This window comes from Mirounga angustirostris, unplaced genomic scaffold (genome assembly GCF_029215605.1).
Source record: "Mirounga angustirostris isolate CCGP_5_RB_7025 unplaced genomic scaffold, mMirAng1.0.hap1 SCAF_14, whole genome shotgun sequence".
Lineage (NCBI taxonomy): Eukaryota > Metazoa > Chordata > Mammalia > Carnivora > Phocidae > Mirounga > Mirounga angustirostris.
This window is the reverse complement of record NW_026991722.1, coordinates 36,098,129-36,124,248: the sequence shown is the minus strand read 5'-3', so window position 1 is coordinate 36,124,248 and position 26,120 is coordinate 36,098,129. Positions and strand designations below refer to the sequence as shown.

Genomic DNA, 26,120 nt, shown 5'->3' with positions numbered 1-26,120 from the left:
TTTTTTGAACTTTTTGAAAAAAAGAGCTAAAACATTAGGCTAGGAGTTCCAGTGTTCCCTCTGGGATCTGAGTCCTTTCATTAAGTGTCACTGGGGTCCTGAGTGTGTTTGCTATGGCTGAGATGGCCAGTCATCAGCAAATTTGTTGTTGTGCTTCCACTGATCTTTTTCTTCCCATCCTGATGGTTGCGTTCTCCTTAGGATCTTTGAAAAACAAGTGTAGGACATCAGTCTTTTTATGTTCAGGATATCTTTCTAGGCTCGGTCAGTTCTTATGATGAAGCAAGACCCAGACTCTCGGTTTGGTAAAGGAAGGGTTAAGGTAGAGATATTATATGTGTAGCTTCAGTAAATGCCCCGAAATTTTTATCACTAAGCCGAGATGTTGCTAAGGCTATAATTAATGATACCAGTATAAAGGCACTCAGTTTCCCAGTGGCTCTTGGAGCTGTGATTTGCTCTCATGGCCACACCCAGGGTCTTACTCAATTCCCTCTACCTCCACCTTGAGAGCATCCCAGAATGCAGTGCGTGGCACTGATGCTCTCATGTATATGGAAATGTGAGTTGATTGTATATGTTGGCATTCTTACAGGCAGCTTTTGATTTCTCTGGACAGATTAAACCATTATGGATTAGCTAGTGCAGAGGGGGAAGGTAGAACATTAAAAAAATAGATTAGCGGGCACCTGGGTGGCTCAGTCGGTTAGGTGACTGCCTTCGGCTCAGGTCATGATCCCGGAGTCCCGGGATCGAGTCCCGCATCAGGGCTCCCTGCTCGGCAGGGAGTCTGCTTCTCCCTCTGACCCTCCCCCCTCTCATGTGCTCTCTCTCTCTCATTCTCTCTGTCAAATAAATAAATAAAATCTTTTTAAAAACATAGATTACCATGCCTGAGCAAAATTACATACCCAGAAGTTGATCTATTTTGAGAGCCACGTAGTAACAAATGGCATTACATGGTATCTATTTACAACTTGGGAACATACTTCCTCTTCACCACTTCGATTTGTAACCAGAAATTAAAATTTTGTGCTCTAAGAGGGAATGTTTAGAACTTAATATCAGGAAAAAAAGGTCTCAAAATTGTTAACACATTGGAAAAAGGGAAAATGGTAAGTAATCTACAATTCAGTATAGTACGACGCTCCTAGATTTGGCAAAAGGGACACAGAAAAATGGGTTTGTTGATCACCTCATCAAGTATTTTTAACATTTTTGGAAAGAAGAAAACCCAGAAGCAGACTTTATTGTTATTGGCTACTCTGGTTCTTCGTGCACTGGTATTATGGTAGCGAATGAAATGCCAGGGTCTTCACCAGAGTGCACAGGACACGCCAAAGATTATTTTGAAGTTCTCAGAATAGAAGATATAACGGACGCATCTTCTGGCTGATCTTGTGATTGGATCCCAAGAGCGGCTTGGGGCTCATAGCAGATGAGTTGAAGGACAGATGCTCCTGAGTGGCCAGACTCGGACATGTTTAGAGCAGGTGCAAGATGGAGCAGTGGGTCCTTGGAGGAAAGAACGAGGAGGAGGAGGGTCCTTCTGGCTAAGTGGGAGTCACACTCAGTACTGCAGTCATTCACTTTGCCTGTTCCTACTGGCCAGAGTTTTGACTAAAGGGGTTTATACCACTTACATTTTATACCACTTTAGTGCTGGTTTAGTTTTCTCTATGATTTCAGCTCATCTTCCCCAGTCCTCCCCTCATGATAATTATTAATCCAGAGTCAAAGGTAAGTCCCTCACAACTCGTGAACACATCTGTGTGATGGTGTTGGGGTTGAGACAACAGGCTTAAACAACGCTTCCTTCCCCTCTCCTGTTGTAATTTAATTAAATGAAATTTAATATTGTTAAGTGTGCTACACCCCGAAAACCTAGCTTTCAACCCCTGTGAACAGTTATGAGGGGACTTCTGTCTGGTTCTCTGATTACATCAGCCAGGCTGCGTGCAGCTCGAGGTGAATGGGGGCTGGACTCCCTGGGAAAGTGGCCGACTGAAGACAGAGGTTGGTGATATCCCAGTCACAGAGAATGTGGGGGGCTTGGAGCCCAGTCTTCAGTGGTGCTGCCCTGACCCACATGTGTCCACAGCCTCAGAGGAGGGTTGCTGGGCTGTCTGCTCCATTGTCTAGCAGTGTGTTCTTGTGCTAACAGCCCACTGTCTAACTGACTGTGGTTTACAGTAAGTCTTGATGTCTGCTGGGGTGGACGTTCTCTCCTTGCCTTGCAACATAGCCATTAATAGGAAAAAATGGTGAAAGAGGGTCCCTTTGATGGATTTTAATGTGAAGGAATACTTAATGTATTCCTACACACATTTCCTAATGTGTGACCCATTAAAGAGGAAAGAGAGGGGGCACCTGGGTGGCTCAGTCGGTTAAGCGTCTGTCTTTGGCTCAGGTCATGATCTCAGGGTCCTGGGAAGGAGCCCCGCCTTGGGCTCCCTGCTTGGTGGGGAGTCTGCTTGTCCCTCCCCCTTCTCATGCTCTCTCTCTTTCAAATAAATAAATCTTTAAAAAAAAAGAGGAAAGAGAGTGAGAAAACGTCACTTTTCTGCTCCAAACTCTCTCAGCCCCGTCTTCAGGGTCAACTCCAAAGCCCTTGAGTGGCTGGCCCATTGCTCCATGGAGGCTGGGTGGGTTGGTTGGCTGGTTTTATGGTCGGTTTGGTTTACTGATGTAGCTCTAGAGCCTAGAACAGTGCTTGGCACAAAGTACATGTCTAGTAAATGGTTGTTGAATGGGCACATTGCCACAACATTTAGAGCTGGAGGGAAGTAAGAGTGGTCTCATTCAAACTCTTACCATGCAGAATTTCCTTCTGTAAAAACCTCTGGCCCGTGTGTTCTAGTATGAGCGTGAGTTGTTGCCCCACCCTTCATGGGGAGCCTTTCCCATTTTTGAGCTCTGTTTGTTAGAATTTATTCTTTACTTGTTCCTGACTTTCACTTGCAGAAGTGGGTTTTCATATCTTCCCAGATGGGGATGGAGATGGATCTGGACAATTTATTGGTTGACTGTGCCTAAGAGGGTGGAAATAGGATGGATAAGCCAGAAAAGCCATGACCGCAGGGTTTGGTAAGTGGAGTGAGCTGTGACCTGCAGATAGTGCCCAGAAGGGGTTGCTGGATGTATCAAACCTGTCACTTTTCCCTGTCATGGCAGAAGTGAAAAGCTCCTCTCTTCTCATGTCAACTCAGAGTAATATGGTCTGTTTTTCTCACCTAAGTCAATATTCTCTATATTGGTCTGTGTATGCTTGGTACCCTAAACCGTCTTCAGACTTGCGTTTCTACCTGGCTGTGAACTTAAACTGTGTGTGGAATCCAGAGTGACGTTGCCAGGGTGAGGTTACCATCAGCAAAGCTGGACTCAAGGAGAGAAAGGCCAAGAGGCAAGGAGTCTACCCATCTGAAACTACCAGAGCATCTGTTCCCATCAGAGAATGAGCATGTGGATAAATCTGGAAATTGCAGAAAAGCACGCTGAAGAAATAAAAACCACTCTTCTCACCACCCAAAGGAAACCAAATGACTCTTACCACTTTGTGTCTTACCAGGATTTTAGTATCTATGCATTTTAAAATATAATATTATGAATACTTTCCCAAGCCATTAAATGCTCTCGGAGCATATCATCTTTAATGATGGCATGGTGATCCATTCTGTGCATGTACTGTGGTCCATGGAAGCATTGCTTCCCTGCTCTGTGAGGGAAAGGGCTCTGTCTCTTCCAGGTTTATTTGTCCTGTGCTGGGTGCTTAATAAATACTCATTAAACAAATGCAGGAATGAATGAACCATTGGATGTTTAGGTAGTTGCCAATATAAAAATACAGATAAGGCTGCAATATATATGCTTGCAGAAAGAAAATCCTTGTGCTTATGTCTGATTGTTTCCTTAAGATGAATTCCTAGGGGTTCAATTGCTGAGAAGAAGGGGAAAGAATTTATCTTGGATGGCAGCAGTTTCCCCCATTTTAAGAAGTTGCTTGGAAAGGTGGTCCCTGAATCATCGGAGGGCTGGGGAAGAACTAGGCTAAGTTGTGAAGCCCAGCTCCAAGGTGACCTTGTCTTGACATGGCAACTAGTGTCCTGACTGAGAAGAACATTTGAATTCTGGGAGTGCCACCTGGTGGGACTCAGGGAAGACTGTTAAAACCCTTGGTAAATTATGTGTATGTATCCCATTGCCTCTCCCTATTTTGAGGGACAAAATCATGACTATACTTTAAAAGTCAAAGCTAAACTTAGAACTGTTACATTGTCTGCATACAAGTAACAGTATTGCGTTAGTAAGACAAAGATACATCTCATTAGCTGCTAATGCTTTGAGAAAACCGAGGCACTTTATATGTGGCATAGTCAATGACCCTACCTCTTTCTAGAGACTTGGCAACACAGACAAATCATAAAAATGATTATTTTTGACCCCCAGTGACCCCACTTACAAGAATTATTTGAAGAGATAAATAAAAAATATAAAAATGCTATAGGTATAAAGATATTCAAGGATTATTTTAATAATGAAGAGCTAAAAAAACCTCAATGTCCCATGACAAGGGAGATATTAAATATATTATGTTTTATTATGGATAGAATATTGGGTAGCTATTAAAATAACTCATATCCTAGGGCAGGCTGTTATAACAAAATACCATAGACTGGGGGGCTTAAACAGCAGACATTTATTTTCTCAACAGTTCTGGAGGCTGGAAGTCCAAGATCAAGGTGCCAGCAGATTTGGTTCTTGGTAAGGTCCTTCTTTCTGGCTTGCAGATAGATGGCCACCTTCTTGCTGTGTTCTCACATGGCAGAGAGAGAAAGTTCTGGTGTCTCCTTCTCTCCCCTTCCTTCCTTCCTTCCTTCCTTCCTTCCTTCCTTCCTTCCTTCCTTCCTTCCTCCCTCCCTCCCTCCCTCCCTCCCTCCCTCCCTCCCTCCCTTCCTTCCTTCCTTCTTTCCTTCCTTCCTTCCTTCTTTTGTGGTTTTGTACCTAATCCCATCATGGGGCCCCACCCTCATCTAAACCCAATTACCTCCCAAAGGCTCTACCTCCTAATACTATCACATTGGGAGTTAGGGCTTCAAAATATGCATTTAGGGAGACATATTCAGTCCATAACAACCCACATGAATCATCAAATTGTACATATGGAAATGTTGCTAAGAAATGTCAAGAATGGAACGAGTAACTTCCTTCTCCCAGACCTGCTCACATCCCTCTTCTGCATCTCATTTGTTACAAACGCCATGAGAACTGTGAGTCAAACTTGATTCCTCTGCTCTCACCCAGTCCCCTCCTCTCCATTCCTGAGTCTTCTTGGCTCTCATTTGGACTCCTGGCTCTGGAAAACAGCTCTCTGATCCGTCCCCCCACCCTGACCCCCATTTCCCTGCCTCCTCCTTCTTCACTCTGGTGGCTCCCCACTATTAGCCTGGTGAAGTCCCAGCTCTTCACAGGGTCACTCAGGGTTCTTTGTGACCTGGCCTCTGGTCTGCCGCTCCCAGATGGTCCCCGACTGTCCTTCCTTCCCTGCCCTTCCCAAACCCTGTGCTAAAATGCTTGCTGTTCTCCTCATAGGCTGCCCTGGATGTTTGTCCATGTTCTTGCCTCTACCTGGACCGCCTCTTCAGCCCTCCAGCCTGGGCTGAGACCGCATCCAAGGGTCACCTCTGTGGGCTTTCCCAGCCCACCCCCAGACCCACATGGGCTGTGCTCCATGTGCCCCCTCACCCATGACACTGTGTTCCCATCTTCCCACCAGGGTAACCCTTCCGGAGCAGGAAGGGTGTTTAACTTACCTTCCGGTTCAGAGTTCCCAGCACGGTGCCTGACACATAGTAAGCCCTAATAAATAATTTTTGAATATTTGAAAGAATGTTAAGTGGAAAAATACAGTATATATTTATATCATGATGATTGCAACAATAGAGTAGACTTAACTTTCAAGATCCTTCCTCAGATCCTTGGTCTGTGAACATGATTTGCATATTACAGTGTCCCCCACAAATGGCAGGTGAGTGAAGTAGAACCAATTCTTCCATGTATCAAAACCTTGTTTTCTGGTCTTTTACGCACTGGGTCTGTTCTAGGATCTCAGATAGGAAGCCTGGGGCCGGCAAAAGAAGGCCCACTGTCCTGTCTGTGGCACCTCCTATTGGGCTTGAAGGGTGTGGACAAGCCTGGGGCTCTGCTGCATTTGGGTAATGAGGTCTCCTCCATGGGGCCAGATTTGAGGCCTGTAGTGCAAGATGGAGAAGCAGTGCCACCTCATGGGCCAGATGTCCCACTTTGCCTGGTTCGTGGCCTTCCTCACAGCCTTGTTTACTGTTCCTGCCCATGCTGAGCCGCGCAGAGGGCAAGTTGTGAGCTTGTGTGAGGGGCAGGGTCGCTGAAGCTGGGGAGGCCACTGCCGTTGTGATTAGTGGGAAGTCCCCAGAGGAAGGTGGGTCTGGGAGACAAGTGGTGTCGGCAGAGCCCAGCTGCCCTTCTTTCACACAGGAAGCTTCAGCCCTTTGCCAACCTCGGAGGTTTTGGATAGGTTTTATTTCAGGTGATGACACTCAACTCACAAGGATATATTACCCCTTGGCCATATCAGATCATAGTTTCAGGCTGCAGGAGCGCTCAGGCTGGCTCCTGATCACAGCTTCCAGAAACCACCAACCCCCTGGCTTCTGCAGGACCTGGCGCTATCTGAGTGCCTAGTGTCTGAGTGGCCAGTGCTTGGATGTGGGAGAGGTTATCCAGTCCTTCTGGGGGTCTTCCATTCAAGGTCAATAGCACCGTGTATTTGGGGGCAGGAAAGAAGAGCTTTGGCCTCCCTGTCCAGAACAATAGTCAAGGATATGAGTGGTTTTTCGTTCCCAGAACTGGATGCATTTTTGTGGACAGTGACTCATCACTGAATTCGCCGGCAATAGAACCACGGCATGTCTGTGCAGTTTATAAGGCACTGGGACATAGGTTTGCCTGGCTGATCCTCATACAACCCCGAAAGGGGCTGAGATGGGATATTTGGGCTCCATCTCCAAGATGGGAAAACTAAAATCAGGTTGGCTTCATGACCGATGCTCAGGAACAGCCCCTTGGAGGGTGGCAAGGCTAGAACTTTGGCCCACGTCTTCTGTCCTCCAGGCCCCCAATGCTCTGTCCAGTGAGGACTCTCAGCCTCAGTCTGTCAGAGATGAGCATGGGGAACATAGGTGGACACCCAGGGAAATTTGTGGAGTGAACACGATCAGGAGGGGATTTCAGCTGAGTTCATAGACATTATATGTAACCAGTTGGCGATTATGTCTCTGAGAGCTGAGGCGCAGAGCTTGGTTAAGTGGGAAGCTTTCTTTCTGTCAAGGCTGTGGATCCCGGCCATGAAAGTCATCTCCTTTATGGTTAGGATTGGTTGGGGAAATCAGTCATAGACGTAACAAAGAGTGAAGTAACAATTAACAAGGCAGCATATGACTCACGTCTACTTGTGACATAGGCGGCCAGGGCTATGGAGATGTCAGAAGTGGGAAAAATCTATGTGGGCTCACATTCCAGACAGCCTCCTGGCGAGAGTGGGAAGGGTTGAGAAGGTGAATGGAAAGGTGAGACGTGGATGGGACCTGGGGTGGGGGTCAGGTCTGGTTGGCTCCGGGCAAGTGAGAATAGTCCCCGATGTGGGCGGGGCGCCCACAGGGGTGGGCCGAGGGGCTGGGCTGGCACACTGGGCTGTCGTCAGTGAGCACAAAACCGTTTCAGAAGTTACTTCCATTCCATGTAATGAAAACATAAGGGAAAAGGAAGGACAGAGGAGAGAAAAATGGAAATATAGGAAGGGAATGATTACAAAGAAAAGGGGAGAGAAAGAAACTGGAGAGAGAATAAAGGAGAGGGATGGACAGGCAGTGCCTGAAAAGCCACTGATGAAGAATGTGTGGGAGGAGGAGGATGGTCGGGGACAAGCCACAGGACGGGCCTGGCCTGGGCCTGGAGGGCAGAGTTCCCCGATGCCCACGCCTCTGGTCACTGCTATTCCCGGTGAGTGCAGGTGTTAGCTAACGAGGCTAAGATGCGACCCTTTCCGGGGACTCTCCCTCCTTCCTCTCTTTCAGAAACATTTATGGGGTGTCTGCTCAGTGTCAGACTCTGTGAGGGCCAGCACAGTAACCAAAATAAAGGAAACCAAGGGTCAGCAAAATCGCGGTGTGACAGCTCTAGCCAAGCCTGTGTACTCCATAGTCCCTCTCCTAAGACCTTGGCCCAATAGCATCCTCCCTTACAGGGCTGTGTGGACAAAAAAGAAAAAGATCCTACCATTGCGTTAGCGGCTCTAGCCCCAGCTGCCCCCACACCTATGACTAAAGAGACAACGCAGCCCCGGCCCCCCCTTGTACCTTCAGCCTAAGCTTCCCTCTGGGATCGTTCCTTTAGCATGTGGATGGGCTGAAGCTTCTGTCATCCAGAAAACCCTCCTCCCTGGCCCCCAGATCCAGAGTCTGCCTTCCCCACCAAGCATCTTAGACCTTGTCTGAGCTCTGCCGTCTTACCTCACTCTCCCTCCTGTTCCATTCTCGCTGCCGCCCCATCACCTCAGTGAAACTGCCCTTGCTGAGGTGCGCTGTCTGTAATGCAGGGGACAGTTTTCTGTCTTTATCTTATTTAACCTCTTAGCAGCGCTTGCGGGTTCTGGTCATCCCCTCGGAGGAATTCTGCTGTTCTGAGTTCGATAGTGACAGACTCCCGTGCCTTTCCTTCCTTCTCAGTCCTCAGTGTCCTATCCTGAGTGTTGGCCTTCCTTAGGGCTTTGTGTCAAGACCATGCCTTCTCCTCGCAGATGACCTCGTTTTCTGGGTGGCCCCCAGGGCTTTCTGCTAACTCCCTCGTTCTTTTGTCTAGCCCAGTACTCTCTTTGGTCCTGAGGCCAACGACCCAACTGCCCCTGGACAGCTCCCCTTGGTTGTCCCACAGATGCTGAACGGGCATGGTGTCGAGATCGGATCTTATCTTCCCACAGACCCTCGCTGCCTCTGTGAGGAACAGACCATATCGGATCCGCTGCCCAAACCAACAAGCTCTCCCTGGCTCTGACCACCATTTCTCAGCCCTCCCATTCTGGTGATTCTCTTGGCTCTCGGCACTTCTTGCCCCATTCCACAGATAGTCCCTGGCATATAGAAAGTGCCCAGTAGATGATGAAATGAAGGAAAAACAAGCAAGATAATGTGTAAGGAAGTGTCTGTCACATGGCAGCTGCTCAAAAAGTGTGCCTTTATTGATCATCCATGGCTGCGAGCAAGTCCCTCTGAAGCATAGTTGCTTAAAGGATTCACATTATCTCTCATGGTGTCCTTGGACCAGGAATTTGGGAGAATCTTGCCAGGTGGTTCTGGCTCAGGGTCTGTCATGAGGGTGCAGCCAGATCATGGTTTCTTCAGTTGCAAGGCTGTCCTGGGCTGGGCAGATGCAGAGAGCTGGGTGCTCCTTGGGCTTCTCTCGTTATCTCTCTGGTCTTGTTATCTCTCTGGTCTCTCCACGGGTTTCTAGAATGGCGGCTTCCGGGGAGCTAGACTTCTTCCATGGCAGCCCAGGGCTCCAGATGGAGACCAGGAGGGTGCTGTCTCCCCTCTTCTGTCCCTCTCACTGGTCCTCTACGTGTTTGAACAAGTCAGCAAGGCTGACCACCGTTCAAGACACCATTGTCACTTGGTGAGAAGTGTCGAAGATTTGTGAACTTCTTAAAAAGACATTTATACACAGTAAGATCCACTTGGATTTTTGGTGTGCAAAGCTAGGAGTTTTGACACATGCAGAGGTTCTCATAACTATTACAGAATATGGGAGCGCTCCTCACCCCTAATCCCTGGTAACCACAGGTCTGTTCTGTCTCCCTATAGTTTTGTGTTTTCCAAAGGCCATATAAGGAATCGTTTAGTATGTAGCCATCAGAAACTGGCTTCTTTCACTCTTCATAATGCCCTTGAGACCCAGCTAAGTCATGTGCATCAACAGTTCATGCCTTTCTAATGCTGAGTGGTATTCCATTGTAAGGATGTATCAGTTTGGTCATTCATTCACTCCTTGAAGGGCATTTGTGTTATTTCCAGTGGTTGGTGATCACAAATAAGGCCGTTATAAACATTTGATCTGGAGGCTAATGTCTTAGCCAGTATGTCCTACCACCTTTTCTGCTGTAAGTGTTCGTGTAGAGATTTTGTGTGAACATACGTTTTCAGTTTTCTAGGATAAATACCTAGAAGTGGGATTGCTTTTTTGGCAGAGAATGACCTGGCACTCTCCTGGGCAGGCCTGTCAGGGGGCTTGTACTTATTAGGCAAATTACCCTTTGTCAGAAGAATTTGTTATTCGACTCTTTGAACTTCAGAGTAGAAGAACCTTTCCAAACACTGCCCAGAGAAAGGATCATTCGTTTAAAAATCATTGTTTGTAGGTATCTGACAATTCTTTATTCTTAAGCCTTCAGAGGCCCTGCTGGGGATGAACCTGAGGTGAAGCCCTGGGGTCCCCCAGCAGCCTCATCACCCTGAGCTGTGACGTCACCCGGCACTCACTCTGTACCCTAATTCCACGACCTTACAAAGGGACAGCACCTGTGACAGCACTGTGTGGGGACCATTTTTCAAACCCCACGGGGCACAGATCATCAGAAATTCTATCAGTTGGCAAAATACCATAAATCAATGAAGAAGCAGGCAGCACTGGAGGATCTCAGAGTATGAAAAATGCACATTGATCATCACAGAGTTGCAGTGAGCAGTGGTGTGTAGGTGGCCAGATGGCAGAGGGAGAGAATCCTCAAGCACACTCCCCACTGAGTGTGGAGCCCAATGCCGGGCTCAATCTCACAACCCTGAGATCATGACCCAAGCCAAAACCAGGAGTTGGACGCTTAACAGACTGAGCCACCCAGGCACTCCAAGATCTGGTTTTAATGAGTTTTACCTTCTCTTTACTAAGGGAGAGCTCAGTATCCAGAAAGTTGCCGAGGCCTCAAGGTGGCCCTCAGTGGAAGACCCCCATTCGTCAGGGTTTCTTGCTCATTCCTTTTGTCCTTGACTAAATGAAGCTCCCGGCCTGGAGACCTGCCTGGAATGCACAAGCAGGGCCCACCTTTAAGCTCTCTTTCTATTCTGTGGGGTTATTAGGAATACTTAGTTTCCTTAGGATATCATAGTACATAAATCAGGTAAAGGCCCTAAATAGGGGGAGTTCAGTGTGATTCTCCAAGTATCTGTAAAAACTGAGGACGTCAATGTTTCTCTAGCAATATACAAGGAAGTGAAAGGTGAAATCAGGCCCGATGTTCACAGAAGCCTTTCACTCACCCTACATCCACGTGAGTTTTTGCCCTTTGTCGGGTTCTCTGCAGTGCACTTGGAAATCGAAGAAGAATAAAGCATGGGCCTTGTTGCCAAGCATTTTTATAGGCCACAATGGTGACAGCCTGGCCTGATATCCTCACCATAGGTATCGCTTTATTTCTATGAAAAATGCGTTCCGAGTTCCAGACACCAAGTCGTGGTGAACTTTTGAATGCCACCCATGGGTAAGCTGGGGGCTCTGCTTATGTAGGAAATTGTGATTGGCCTATATTCAGTTTCATTAGCCCCTTTAGTTTCTGTCAAGATGTTTAGGACAGTGTCCCTTGGTCGCCTCCCTGAGAAGTCAGTCTCTTCCTCTCTCTCTCTCTCGGTTTCCTGGTCTCTGCCCATGTCCTTGGCCACTCAAGAGCTCTGTATTTCCAGATTCTGCCTCCTGTGACTGAAGTCTTCTCCCTCTGATACATCCACGTAACTCTGAGCCTCTTGGTTCTCTCATTCATCTAGTGTACAGAAGCTTCCACCAGTCTCCTCTTTCAGATGAAAGTGGGGGGCTCCTCTGAGGGGACGTGGGGTTAAGCCTCTGGTGCATCCTGAGATTTTGAATTTCGCTTCTAACATTTGTGTTTGTGAACAGCGCTTGGGTTAAGGCCTGGCCTGATGTCAGCAGGGAGGGAAGACTTCAGTGCAAGGCCAGAACCTGTCTGTGCTGACATGTGGGCCTCATTAACTCCTGCTCTGTGCCCGGCCAGCCCAGAGGCCCCTCTGATCTGCAATGTCCCAGCGAACACCAGCAGTGCTCAGCCCAGCAAACGGCCCACCGCTTCTGTCCTCACCCCGACCTTGGGAAACATGGTTTTAGCTTCCTGATTCGGTGTGTGTCCCCCGTTTCGTCCTCGGTGAGCTGTCCCCCAGTGCTGCTCTCCCCGGGCTGTGGATGAGGCGGCCACGAGAAAGACAAGGGCTAATCCCAGGCTGAGGAGCGGGAAGGGAGGGGCCTCACCGGCCAAGAGTTCTTTGTGTCTCAGGGCTCTGGTGTCCGTAAGCCTCTTTTCTCCACCCCCCGGCACTCTTGGAGAACCATTGCTTTCGTTTTACAAAAGTTTCTTGGCCCGCCTGGTCCCTGAAGCAGAACATGCGAGCACCGCTAAATTAGTGTATGCAGTTCTGCAAAGTCTAAACAGGTTAAATTCCATTATTCTGGGCAGTGTTTGTCTGGTGACGAGTGCTGGCCAAAGCAGAAGGAATCTGTGAGGGGACAACGAGAGGTTTTGCCCGCTGCCCTCCTGGGACCAGGCTCTGCATGGGAGAGAGCAGGCGCTCCTCAAGAGGGCTTGGCCACACTTCAGCTCTTCACCAGCAGACGCGGCGTTGTTCTCATTGTCCTGCATGGGTCACTGGGGCTGAAAACCCATCTGATGGGGAGAGGGTCAGCTCTTTGGGTTTATGGAGCTGTCTGCATATCCCACAGTGCATTTTGGTCATGCTGATCAGTCATTGTTGATTGAAGGGCCTTGGATGTCATTAGTGTTTCCAATCAGTTTATATAAGGCTCAGAATAATCGGTGGATTGGGGACTGACCTGATAAGGCAAACTGCATACCCCCCCCACCCGACATGCCGTCACTCTGCAGCACGGCTCCTTGTAGGGTGTTTTTAGGTGAGGCTCCTATGAATCCTTCTGGACCAATAACTGGCAGTGTGTCGAGAAGCAGTATGATGTCCTCAGAGCACGTTGCTCATGACTGTGGGTCATTAGCTGTGGTAGTCACGTTTTTACTGAGTGCTGGTGATGTGCCAGGCTCTGTTTTAAGCACTGGAGAAACAACAGTGAACAAAACAGGCAAACATCCTGACCTTGGAGCATATATTCTAGTGGCAAAGTTGCAGAGAGAGTGGTAAGAAATAAAACAAAACAGCAAGGGACATCATGTGCTAGGTGATCTGTGCCGGGCTCTCGCGGCCTCAGTGTCTTCATCTGCAAAATGAGAAAGCTGGACCGGACCCCAGTGGTCCTTGCTTCCAGCTCTTCTCTAGATCCCCTCATCAGTTTTTTGCATTGTTCGTGAGGAGAGCCGCCAGTCTTTCTTACCTGTAGATGTGCATCGTGAGAGCACAGAATTGCTTCCAACTGTGTGGTTCTGCATTGTTGTTCTTTCTGGTGCCAGTGGGCGTGCGTCTCCAGGTGTCCAGTGGGAAATGCTGTGACTCCATAATCTGTGTAGTATTGGCCCGAGCCCATCCCCACCACTGCAGGTTTCGCTGAGCCCAGTGCTCCCATGTGTGGCCTGTGGGAGGGCAGGCAGGTACGCTTAGCAATGGGTGCTCCCCTCTGTGGGTGTGCGCAAGGGGAGGATGGAGGGACCCGGGCCTTCTCAGGCCACCGCTCAGTCTCTATAGCTTCTGGATAATGGGGCTGTGGACTAATCTCTCTGTTTTTTCTCTCCTGGCTGGGGGCTCTCTGAGAAGGGAGCTGCGGCTAACCTTCATTAATACCATCACACTTTCGGAATCTATCGAACTGTTGCTTCCCCCCAGCTTAAGTCAGACAGTGAACACCGGTCACCGGGCTGGGTGCAGGGGATGTGAGGGTGAGGAACTAGCAAACACCCCTTTGGGGACCTGACGGCCCAGTGCCCAGGAGCAGAGCTCAGGGCCGTCCACCCTTCCTGCAAGGTGCCCGACAACCAAGTGGTGAATGTACAGGGAGGGCAGCTTCCCACCCACAGAGGAGGGGAGTGGGCTTTCTGTTTCCTGTGTCTGTGAGCCATGAGGAAGCGTTCAGAGCTACAGGTGATGCCGTGGGTTCTCGGATGCTCTCTCTGGCGGGAGTGCCCAAGAGACAGCAAAGCCTTGCTGTCCATGTGACCACATGCAGCGACAGAGCCTCTTGCCTCTAGGACACTATCTCTTGGTGGTGTTTGAATGTGAGGGGCACCTGGGTGGCTCAGCGAGTTAAGCGTCCGACTCTTGATTTCAGCTCAGGTTATGATCTCAGTGTCGTGAGATCGAGCCCTGCATCGGGCTCTGCGCTGGGCATAGAGCCTGCTTGGGATTCTTTCTTTTTCCCTCTCCCTCTGCGCCCTCCCCACCAAATAACAACAAAAAAGCAGAAGAATGTGAATTTGCCAACTTTCTGGATGTGAGATTGTGTGGTTGGTAAATGCGACCCAGCGTAAGCGTGGCTCCTCTCCCCTCTCTCTTGCTGAGGAATGGGGTGCTAGGCCACTGAGGTGGGGGGTTCTTCTCAGAGGGTGGCAGACATGGAGGCGGAGGGAAGATTGTGAGCAGATGCCAGGGTCCTGAGGGGAGGTGAGGAGGGAGGTGGGCTGCATGGCTCCACCCTTGGAGGTGAAAGAGCGGTGGTGGTGGCCAAAAGATGGCCCACCTTCCACCCTGGGCCTGGGGTGCACTGGGCCAGGAGAGCAGGCCAGGGGACACACTGCTTCCTCCAAGAGGGTGACAGAGAGAGAGACGTCCTTGGGAAACCTCCAGAAGGACAGTGAATCGTGCTTGTTTTCTTCACTGCTGCATCCCAGGTTGGGCCCCACTTCCGGCTGTGTGGCTGGCGGATGAAGGGGCAGGTGGAGTGGAGGCCCCAGTAGGGAGCTGGGGCTGTCCTGGAGCCTGTGGGCCTGAAACGAAGAGCAGGTTTCATGGGGGGGGGGGTGGGTTGGTGGGTTCTGTGTCAGGCACACTGAGTTAGAGCTGCAGGGCCCAACTGGCCACTCCCTTCTGTTACTGGTCATCACCAGCGCCTGGGGGCCTGTGTGCCTTCAGGGGCCTGGCAGGTCCCCGCTGTCCAGGCTTGTCGCTCATTCTGTCTCCTGTTCTATGCTTCAGCAAGCTGGCTGCCTTAGTTCTTCACATTCCCGCCTGCTTCAAGCTTGCTTGCCTTTGTTTCTACCTTCCTGCCATCATCCCACCCCCCGCTCCTGTTCCTGGCCGGGTCATCCTCATCTTCTTCAACAGTCGGTTCTGGTGTTAACTCACTCATCCATTCCCCTGGCACTTAGAGCTGCCTGGAAAATGCCAGGGAAGGCTGCTGGACGCTGCAGCCTGCCACCCCCCCGACCCCCCAGCACCCCCGGGCTATGGAGGTGCCCTTCGTGAATGTTCCTTTGGCTGTTACTGCAGCATGATGGTTTAAAGCCAGCCTTTGGATCCCATGGACATGCTTCCAATCTCTCTGAGTTTCAGTTTCTACGTATATAAAATGGGAATAATAGTGCTTTTCTTCAGAGGGAGGTTGCAAACCTTAAATGAAGCAACTCTTGGAAAGCATGTAGCATGGCGCTTGGCCCCCTCAGGGAAAGGGAGACCTCTGCCGCTGCTTCTCTTTCTTGCTTTTATCACCAGCTTGGGAGTCCCTGGCTGGGTCCCTTCCCCTGTGGGAGTCAGGCCGATGTGGTCAGGGGTGGCCTTGAGGCGGAGGTAGGATGTAGTCAAGGATGGAAAGAAGATGTGAGTGTAGGAGGGTGGGGAAGCAGAGAGTAGGTTGGAGGCTTGGAGAGGGGAGTGGGATGAGCAAGGCCAGTTGGTGCAGAGCCTGGGGGGCCAGGCCTCTGTTCTGGCCTTCGAACCAGGCTTTGGTGTATCCATAATCATGATCGCAATAGTGAGTCCTGGTGATCAGCAGAGCTGGGGTCAAGATACAAGGCTTTCAAGCAGATTGAGAAATGCAGTCAGTGTGTTTGGAGTCTCAGATGGGAACCAAATATCCGAGGAGGTATTGGAACATGTCTGCCAGTTACTCCTAATCTAGAAAGATAGCTAAACTGGCAATCATGATCTGGTGTGATTGAGGTTATCATTGAGGGGTGAAAGTATTTGGGGGAAAAGATTTCAGCACTCTCACAGTATTCCCCTGAGAGGACTGCTGCTGGGTCTCTCTTCCTTCTGAGGGGACACAGGGCTGGGGTGGAGGGCAGGAGTGGTGGGAACTGGGAAACAGGCACTGAGGCCGGTGCAAAGCTGAGTCCTCTGCTCCTGGGATCAAGAGTTTCGCTTTGCCTGACCACACCCTCCAGGGGTGGTAGGAGGGGTGGGGAGAAGCATCCTGATGTGCCTGAGGCTGTGACCCCCAACCCAGCAAGGGCTGCATTTTGTGAGTAATAAAACATGCTCTCTGAAGTCTCCTCATTATCTGCGATCTTGCCTCACAGACGATCCCATCCAGTGCAGTCTTTTTTTTTAGTGTCTTTGCCATGGTGCTAAGGGAAGAATTTGACAGTGTGCCCCATTGCTGGACTTTGTGTTCTAAATTTTGCTTCCCATCTGCTTTGCGTGCTGTTGCCAACACTCCATCTTTTGTGGCCTGGGTGCTTGTGAGAGAATTGTGTTGAGCTGAGTGGAGAGCAGAAAGATGGTGTGGTTAGAAGAGCTGTGCTTTGGATCCTGTGGCCAAAGACCTAAGTAGTTTGATATCCTTAACTTGACATTCCTGGCCCTCCACAACCTGAATTCAGCTTGCCTTCCATCCCACTGTCCCCTGACCCATCGGTCCACCAGCCGTTCCTTGTCCCTTTGCAGTATCCCTCTTTTCTAGATCCACATGACTGCACAGCAGTGGTCCCTGCAGTGAACCGAGGGAAGGTGGTTCTGGAACATGGCATCCTCCTGTGTTCCCCAAGCAGTATACATTCATGAAGGTAGGTTTGGAGATGCAGGAGATAACTTGGTCTCATGCAGCTGCCTCCACCCAAGCCTGAGCCCGTCTCTGACTGAGCCACGCTCTGCACCCCCACACCGGTGCTCAGCTATTTCTGGTTCCCCAAGTCCTCCCTGTTACCAGAGACTGGCTCAGATAGATGTTGTCACCTTCCATGGAGGCTGCTCTGCCGAGCGTGGCTGGAAGTCACCATCCTCCTGCTTGCCTTCCCAGTGGTGGGTCTCCACCTTCCTCAGGGTTTCCTTCTTTTTAGATTATGAGAATGTGTTTGAATTCCTTCGCCCCAAGGAGAGGAAGAGCACTCATCGGATAGGATCCTGCTCTCAGTAATCTCTGTACCCCCTGAAGTCATTGCCGCTGCCTCTTCTGATACTTTCTCAGACTTCTCTTTTTTACTTTTCTTTGCTTCAGATTTATGGTATTAAATTTTTTTTCTTTAAAGATTTTATTCATTTATTTGAGAGAGAGTGAGAGAGACGGAGAGCACGGGAGAGAGACATATGGTCAGAGGGAGAAGCAGGGTCCCCGCTGAGCAGGGAGCCCGATGCAGGGCTTGATCCCAGGACCCCGGGATCATGACCTGAGCCAAAGGCAGATGCTTAACTGACTGAGCCACCCAGGCACCCTAAATTATTTTTTGGTAAGTTTTCCATCCTGGTTCTAGGTTTTTGGTATGTATGTTATTAGAAAGTGATCTAAAGACTAAATCTGAAAAGGTCAGTTCCATCTCAGACTTAATTTTTCATATATTACAGTCTAGTTCTCTGAAACCTCCTCTCCAAATAAAAATGGTTGATTCCTAAGCAGCACAGGCTGAGAGGTTGAACAGCTGAGCAGAACTGTAAACAGACTCATGATGCTAAGGAGATAAAAATGAGAGTTCAGAGCTTACAAAGGTGGAGAGGTCCTGGAGGCACCCCATGCTTATAAATACCCTCCCACTTTAGTCAGGAACCCTGAAGGACTATATCCTAGGAGAAATGGCTTGCCAAAAATAGGCCAACTTGTATAAAGACTGAAACCCAACCTCAAACTAGCTAACCAGAAATAGACCAAATTTACAAAGACTGAAACTAAGCCTCAAATCAGCTCAACTGCTAATATGGATTAAGATGATCTGTTCCTGAGGGAGCCTGGGTGGCTCAGATGGTTAAGCGTCTGCCTTTGGCTCAGGTCATGATCCCGGGGTCCTGGGATCGAGCCCTGCGTTGGGCTCCCTGCTCCTTGGGAGCCTGCTTCTCCCTCTGCTTCCTCTCTCTCTCTCTCTGTCTCTAATGAATAAATAAATAAAATCTTAAAAAAAAAAAAAAAGATGATCTGTTCCTGATCTGGTTGCCTGTCCCAAACTAAAGAGAATCAGAAAATCATGTAATGTCATCTGGATCCTTTGTAGTTTTATATATAAATATGGAATATCCATCACAAAGTTAAATAAATACCAGGCATAATAAGAAGCAGGATTAAGAGAAGAAAAAGACACTCAAAACAGACACACAGGTGATACAGATATTGCAGTTATCAGACAGGGGCTTTAATGTCAATGATAACAGGTTCAAGACAGTAAATGATAAGATCGAGAATTTCACCAGAGAATTAGGATCTATTTACATAAAAAAGCAAATAGAAAAAAATCAAATAGAAATTCTAGACTGAAATAGAATCACTGATATTAAGCATAAGTAGGTGGATTTAACAGTGGTTTAGACACAGCCAAAGAGAGATTAGTGATCTAGAAGATAGGCCAGTAAAAAAATATCCTGCCTAAAACAGAAAGAGAAAAAAAAAAAGATAAAAAATAAAGAAAATGTCCATAAAAGAGATATGATATGTAATGAAAAGGTCTAACACACATGTCATTGGAATCCCAGAAAGATAATGGAAGAAGCCGTATTTCAAGAGATACTAACAGAGAATTTTCCAAAACTAATGAAGTGTACTTAACCACAGACTAAAGAAGTGCTATCAGTCCCTAGGAGGATAAATGTAAAGAAGGACACAAACACATGCCACTAATACTTCTGAATGCCAAAGACAAAAAGAAAATTTAAAAGCAGCCTGAGAAAAAAGACCTATTACCTTCAAAGAAGCAATAAGAAGACTAACAACAGAGTTCTCAACCGAAATGATGGAATCGAGGAGACAATGAAATACATCTTTAAACTGTTGAAGAAAAATAAATGCCAAAGTAGAATTTTATACCTAGATTTTCCTTGGAGATAAAGATGAAATAAAATAACTTTCAGAAACAAAGACTGAATTTATTGCCACCCTAAAAGAATACTAAAAAACGTTCTCCAGAAAGAAGCATTTCTGATTCCAGTTAGAAGCATGGAGAAGCAGAAAGGAATGAAGAACAATGGATAAGACAAACATGTGAGGAAATCTAAACGAATACTGACAGTAAAAAACAATAATAATATCTCAATGGGATTAAAGTACATGTAAAATCAAAATATACAACAAGCAATAATAAAAAAAGGAATGAGGGGGTAAATAGCATTGAAGTATTTTAAAGTCCTTTCATTTTCTGGAGAATGGGAAAAGTACTAATCAATAATAAGTGAAGGATGTTATTTACATAATAATCCTTAAAATAATAGTACAATAAAATACAAGTAACAAGATAATAGAGAAGAGAATATTTAAAAAAAAAGACCTGACTAACCCAAAAGAAGGTGAGAATTGAGAGAATTGAGAGAAAAAGGAACACTGAACAATAGGAAAAAATAGAAAATGTACAGAATGTAGATTTAAATACAAATATATCAGTAATTGCATTAAATGAAAATGGGTTAGGGGCACCTGGGTGGCACAGTTGGTTGAGTGTCTGACTCTTGGTTTTGGCTCAGGTGGTGATCTCAGGGTTGTGAGATCGAGCCCTGTGCTGGGCTCTGCACTCAGCATGGGGTCTGCTTAAGACTCTGTCCCTCTGCCCCTTCCACCTCGCCCTCTTGCTCTCAAATAAATAAACAAATCTTTTAAAAAATGGGTTAAATATTCCAATTAAAACTCTGAAATTGTGAAATTTGATGTAAAAAAACACAAAAAAATCCAGTTAATGCTGCTTGCAAAAACACCTTAAATATATGGACACAAGAAGACTGATAGTAAAGGAATGGAAAAATGATATTCCATGCAAATCAGGGATATAGCAAATGAGACAAAGTGGAAGTTATGGCAGAAAACATGACTAGATACAAAGAAGGACAATCAACCAAGGAGACACCAGAAACTCCAATTTATTTACATCTAATTACAGAAAGTATGAAATAAATTTTGACAGACAAAATAGCATGTAATATCATGTAAATAGACAAATTTACAATTAGAATGGCTTTTTAGCATGTGTTTTTAGTAACTGATAGCAGAAGATGACAAAAAAATCTGTTTGGGGGCACCTGGGTGGCTCAGTTGGTTAAGCGACTGCTTTCGGCTCAGGTCATGATCCTGGAGTCCCTGGATCGAGTCCCGCATCGGGCTCCCTGCTCGGCGGGGAGCCTGCTTCTCCCTCTGACCCTCCCCCCTCTCATGCTCTATCTCATTCTCTCTCTCAAATAAATAAATAAAATCTTTAAAAAAAAAAATCTGTTTGGCTGTAGAAGATTTTATTTGAATGCTATCAACCAATATAACCTAATTGCCATGTAGAGATCATTATACCCCATAATCGTGGAATATACGTACTTTATACGTGCACGTGGAACATTTGCCAAAATTTACCATATTTGGGTCTTAAAGGAATTGAATCTGTAAATAAGTCCTTTCTATAAAGAAACCCTCAGGCTCAGATATCATTAGTGAACTTTGCCAAATATTTAAAGAACTAGCACCAATCTTATACCAACTCCTCTAGAGAATGGAAAAAGAGGTGAACACTTCCAAACTCATTTTATGAATATAACCTTGATCCCTAAACCTGGCAAGGACATTACAAGAAAGAAAAGTGCCTGGGTCAGTCTCTTTCATAAGCATAGATACAAACTTAAAGAAAATGTTTGCAAAATAAGTTTAACAATGTATTCAAAGGATAACACAGAGTAGTACCAAGTTGGATTAATTCTAGAAATGAAAATTTGGTTTAATATATAAAAACCAGTGTTAGTATGCTAATAGGCTAAAGAGAAAAATCATGTTCATAATACCGAAAAAGCATTTGTTGAAGTTTATACCCATTTGTTTAAAAAAAAAAACCTCTTAGCAAACTTGGATCTCAGCAAACTACAGATATTGACGAATGATATCTCTTTAAAAATAGAGCAAACATCATATTTAATGGTAAAATATTGAAAGCCACGAAATGGGACTGTGACAAGGAAGTCAGTTATAATCACTTCTTTTCAACATGGCACTGGGAGTCCTAGCAGGAACAACAAGGCCAGGAAAAGAAATAAAAAGTATAAAGATTTGAAAGGAAGAATAAAATTGTCATTTGTAGACATCATGATTATATACAAAGATTATTCAAAACAATCTATATACATCACCTAGAATTAACAAATTTAGCAAAGTCACTGGATATGAGATTAGTATGTAAAAATCAACTCAATTTCTATATTACAGTGACAAAAACTAGAAACTAAAAATGATGAAAAAATAAAATCATCAGATATCTAGGAATACATTTGACCAAAGATATTCTAGACCTCTACTCAGGAAATTTAGAGATATTTTTAAAAACGGAATTAAATGACCAGATACACAATGTTCAGAAATTGGAAGACTCAGTATTGCAAAGATGTGATTTTTCCTAAGTTGGTATATGTAATCCCAATTAAAATCCAAGTAGACTTTCTTTTTTTGTAGAAGCTGACAAACTGATTCTAATATTTATATGGAAATGCACAAGGCCAAGAATGGCCAAGGTAGTCTTGAAAAAGACAAAACAAGAGGACTTACATTGCCAGGATGAAGACTTGTTTCTAAGTTATAGGACCTAAAACATTGTGGTATTGGTGCAAGGACATATAACTAGACCTTGGAATAGCATGAGTCCAGAGACATACACACACACATATTGGTGATGACAGAGGTAATGAGAAAAGGTTTGTCCTTTCAGTAAATGGTCCTGGGTTAATTGGATATCCACATGGGAATAAATTCATCTTGCCCCTTTTCTCGCATTATATTAAAAACTCAGTTCCAGGTGGATCATAAATCTAATGGTGAAAGGTTAAACAATAAAGCCCCTAGATGATAATAAAGGAAAATACATCCACAACTTTGGGTAGGCAAAGATTTTTAGGCAAGACACAAATAGCACTAGCCCTAAAGGAATAAATGTGATAATTTGGAGTACATTAAAATGAAGGTTTGTTCATCAAAAGACACCAATACAAGTTGAAAGGCAAGTCACACAATGGGAGAAGATATCTTTCTCTTATCTGTGTGTATGTATTATTCAACAAAGGACTCATATTCAAAATACATAAAGGGTCCTGTTTCTACTAAATAAATAAAAAAAGACAGTCTAATAGAAGAAGAGGCAAGAGGCTTGAACAGACACTTCAAGATGATATCCAAATGGCCAATAGACTTTATTCATCAGGGACATGCAAATAAAAACCATTTTAAATTGCACACCCTAGAATGGCTAAAATTTAAAAGCATGATAAAACTAAAGGTTGGCAAAGATGTGGAACCAAAGAAATGCTCACACACCCACTTTTAAATACTCTTTTACAAGCTACAAAACTGAAAATCTGCATGCTCCATGACTCACCAATTCCATTCCTAAATAGAGACCCAGCAGATATATAAACATAGATGCCCCAAAGGACATATATAAAAATGTTCACGGTAGCGACCTGTGTGATACCAAATAACAGAGAACATGCAATGTTTATCATCAGTGGAATGGATGGTTTTGTTATATTCGTACAATAGCATATTGTACAGCATTGAAAATGAATGTGCTATTACTTCCATGCAACAACATGGAAGGATCTCGCAGACATATAGTTGAGTGAAAGAAGCTAGACACTGGAGAGTACCTGCACAACTCATATCAAGTTCAAGTACGGGAAAACTAGTTTATGATTTTACAAGTTAAGATAACAGATACCTTTGGACGAGAAGGAGGATCTAGTGGCTGGGTGGGGCCTCTGGGTGCCAAGAATGTTCTATGTTCTTATCTGAGTGGTGGTTATATGGAGGCATTCACTGTAAAAATTCATTGCTTTGTACACTTTCCTAAATGTGTTATACTTAGATAATTAAAAAAATTACTTAAAAAAACACAGAGGATAGAAGCCGTTGGTATAGAATCTCTTGGCTTTTGCCATGTGGGAATTGGCTATGTGGAAAAGAAGGAGGTGAGGATAAAGTCCGGGATATTTTTCAGATACTCTGATTTTGAGATTGTCCAGTAGCAGATTTATCTTCATCCCTAAGCACAGTGAGTGCTTTTAGCATCATGGTCTCTGAGGTGCCTCAGGACCAGGAATCATTGAAATAGCCATTTCTGTGGCCCTTCTCTCCCTTGGAGACACTAGAGCTCCATCGTCTCTGCCTTATCCACCATAGATGACGCTGGCTGTGGGCAGAGTGCTGTGGGCAGAAGGAAGGAAAGCAAAGGCTCTTTTTTGTCTCCTCTTGTCCCTCCCCTTCCCCATCCTCTTTTCTTCCTTGGCTGCAAAGAGTGGAATTCTTGATAGGGGAGCCTACACCCACAGATGAAAGAGACAGAAGGACATTTATTTAATAAAAGGACAGATGTAAATTAGTATTTTGTAGACTGAGACACAAATGCTAAGATTTCAGAATGTAGTAGAGGTTAGACGCAGTGGGTGGTAGAGAGGGCTTTTTTGGGAAGGCAAGAATTTCATTTTCAGATCCTGAATGAAAAGATGTTTTAAAAATTTTATTCAGGGAATGTTATGGGCTGAATGTTTGGGTCCCTCCAAAATTCATATGTTGAAGTTATAACCTCCAATGTGATGGTATTTGGAGGTGAAGCCTTTAGGAGGTAATTAGATTTAAATGATGTCATAAACCATGGCCATGATGGGAGTAGTGCCCTTATATCTACCTAATAGAGATTTGTGTCCTTATGAGAAGAGGAAGAGGCAGGAGGGATCCCTCTCATCACACGAAGGTATCAAGGAAAGGCCATGGGAGCTCGCAGTAAGATGGCGGCCATCTACAAGCCAGGAAGTCCAGGAATGCATCTGCCGGCACGTTGATCTTGGACTTCCTAGCCTCTGTAAGAAATAAATACCTCTTGTTTAAGTCACTTAGTCTATGGTATTTTGTTATAGCAACCCCAGATAAGACAAGGAACTGAAACTTCACTTGGTTTAAAGGCAATGGTTCCTGCAAGCTGGAGCAGTTACCTCTTTCCTGAGGGTATTTCTCTGTGGAGTGTTGTTAGCTGGGACCCCTCAGCAGCCTAGCCACGCCCATCTTTTGTGAGCATGGTGATCAAGCTAAAATAAAAAATGCCCTGTGTAAGCACTGGGGTTTTCAGTCTGGCCCCATCTCGGTAATGGGAAAGTCAAGGAATGAAATGAGTTTATGGGAACTGAAAGATTCAGCTGTGCATGCCAGGGCCATAATTAAGTTGACTTCCAAGTCAGGCTTTCCTTTTAAATTCTGCTTGTTGTTAGTCTATCCAAATAAGTTAAAAACCTTATTTACTCCTAAAAAATGGTATCATAAAAGAATTTGCTATCGGTTCTTAAATAGTGCTGCTTCTCATGTAATCCAGTCTGAGTTGAAAACTCTTTTCTCTGATTTAACAAACAGTATGTTTCAAGGGCGCCTGGGTGGCTCAGTAGGGTTAAGTGTCTGCCTTCGGCTCAGGTCATGATCCCCGGGTCCTGGGATCGAATCCCATGTCAGGCTCTCTGCTTGGCAGGGAGTATGCTTCTCCCTCTCCCTCTGCCTGATGCTCCCCCTGCTTGTCCTCTCTCTCTGTCTGTCAAATAAATAAATAAAATCTTAAAAAAAAGAAACTACATTTCTTTTTTTTTTTTTAAAGATTTTATTTATTTATTTGAGACAGAGAGAATGAGAGACAGAGAGCATGAGAAGGAGGAAGGTCAGAGGGAGAAGCAGACTCCCCGCTGAGCAGGGAGCCCGATGCGGGACTCGATCCGGGGACTCCAGGATCATGACCTGAGCCGAAGGCAGTCGCTTAACCAACTGAGCCACCCAGGTGCCTGAAACAGTACATTTCAATGGTGCAGAATTTTCCCCACATATTTCTTTCTTTTTATTTTTTTTAAGATTTTATTTATTTGAGAGAGCGAGAGAGAGAGAGAGAGTGCACAAGTAGGCAGAAGGAGAGGGAGAAGCAGGCTCCCTGCTGAGCCGAGAGCCCAACATGGGGCTCGATCCTGGGACCCTGGGATCATGACCTGAGCTGAAGGCAGACGCTTAACTGACTGAGCCACCCAGGCGCTAGCTCCCCCCAACATATTTCATATTACTAAAGTGGTTCAAACTTTGGAAGAATACTTGAAAAAATAATACTGCATGTTTGGCTTGTGAAAAAGTCAAAAGAACATCACTGGCTTAGGAAACGGAGCCCTAGTGGGAGAAGGTGCCCAGCAGAATTTGCCCTCGCCACATGCCTGTTTCTCTGCTCTGAGCCTGGCATTTTGAAGCCAGTGATTCAAGAGTTTGGCCTCGGCAATGACCAGTTATCTGCTAACCAGCCAAGAATAGCCACCAAATCAGTTGCTTTCCATGGTATCTCTGCAAAGTGTGTCACGAGGTTTCTTTGAATCTGGAGATTTTCTTGCTAATTTGGGAAGCTGCCGAGGAGATTGACAGAGGTCCTAACTGTTCCAGGGACCCGTGTGGCTCTCCTAGGCAGCTCAAGGCTTTCCCTGACTCTCCAGAGTCAGTCCTTTCCCAAGGTGGAAGCCATGAACTTCATCCCCTTTATTTTAAAAAACTCAGTTTTTAAAATTGTGTTCATCAAGGGTAAGGAAAACCCACTGGAGTCCTGGCCCGGCCCTGTTAGAGTCTTGGTGAGGGTCAGGTGAGTCAAAACGTGTAGCATCGAGATTGTGTGTGGAGTTCAGTAAACTCTCAAACAGTGGTTCGTCGCATAGCTATACTCTGAGCTAGCCATTGCTAGGTGCTTTACCTACAAAATCTTGACTCCGCGC

General features: G+C 46.0%; 1 protein-coding gene across 7 annotated transcripts in view; it reads left to right on the top strand.

Annotated features, from left to right (window-relative positions):
* Positions 1-26,120, top strand: part of FHOD3 (formin homology 2 domain containing 3) — a 456,888-nt gene that overhangs the window by 6,419 nt on the left and 424,349 nt on the right. The gene's annotated exons all lie outside the window — the stretch shown is intronic.